Here is a 1,150-nt window from a genome sequence, read left to right on the forward strand (position 1 = left end):
AGCATGTCTTCAGAAGGATCCTTTGTGCAGAGTGGAAATGAGAAGCATTTAATAGGCAATAAGAATTCATATTGTAGAGGATTCTGAAGAGCTTAATCTCCAGTCTCACTGAGGTTCCTGAGTAGTACTGGGTTTAGAACATAGAACTATATGTGTAATTTTAATTTTCCTGTGTGCAAACAATATTGCAATGCAGACACTGCACACACAAAATTTGGGTAATGATAAAAGCTAAATATTAGACCACAAACAAAACTAGAAAAATTTTTATAAAATATTTAAATAAAAAAAATATTGCTGGAGAGGATAAAGCCACATACTCTAATAATATTTAAATAGATAAGTGAATGAATAAATAAATGAATTAGTGTATGAATGAGTAATCAGATGAAGTAATGAATGGAGGAATAGATGTAGAATCCAGAAAATTTCAGACAGAAGCAAATCAAGGGCAGGTCTGCTGCTTATAAAATACCTAACTATAGTAGTGTGCTATATGAGAGGCAAGGCTTTTGCTAACACCACAAGGGTCTATTGTCCAATGAGTGGAGTTTGATAGTAATTCTTGCTACAAGTTAAAAAAAAGCCTAATTATAATGCTGTAAACTAATAATTTTGAATATTATTTAGTATTTATGTCAGTTGGCTTTTTTTTTTTAAAGATTTTATTTATTTATTTGACAGAGAGAGACACAGCGAGAGAAGGAACACAAGCAGGGGGAGTGGGAGAGGGAGAAGCAGGGTTCCCGCGGAGCAGGGAGCCCGATGCGGGGCTCGATCCCAGGACCCTGGGATCATGACCTGAGCCGAAGGCAGATGCTTAACGACTGAGCCACCCAGGTGCCCCTATGTCAGTTGGCTTTTTGATAAATTTTATTAAATTATAAGGTGAAATTTTAATTTAGGTGCTATCATTATCTGTGTGTGTGTGTGTGGTTGTGTGCGCACATGTGTGTGCATGCATATGTGTGGGGACAGAGAAAAATTTGTGAAAACATAATCCTTGCAATCAGCTAAAGAAAAGCACTATCCTATTGATAGAGTCCTTAGTTTAAGCTACTTTTGGATGGTAACTTACAGGACATTTAGCAGAAATAGATGAGGTAGCTAAAATCCAACCATGTTTATTGAGCATGTACTACTCGTTTAT

At 36.2% G+C, this 1,150-nt stretch overlaps 1 pseudogene; it reads left to right on the forward strand.

Moving 5' to 3' along the window:
- The first annotated feature begins 437 nt into the window (after positions 1-437).
- On the forward strand, positions 438-576 carry LOC123325814 (annotated as a pseudogene).
- Positions 577-1,150: the final 574 nt, after the last annotated feature.

The sequence above is a fragment of the Neomonachus schauinslandi genome, chromosome 9 (genome assembly GCF_002201575.2).
Source record: "Neomonachus schauinslandi chromosome 9, ASM220157v2, whole genome shotgun sequence".
NCBI lineage: Eukaryota > Metazoa > Chordata > Mammalia > Carnivora > Phocidae > Neomonachus > Neomonachus schauinslandi.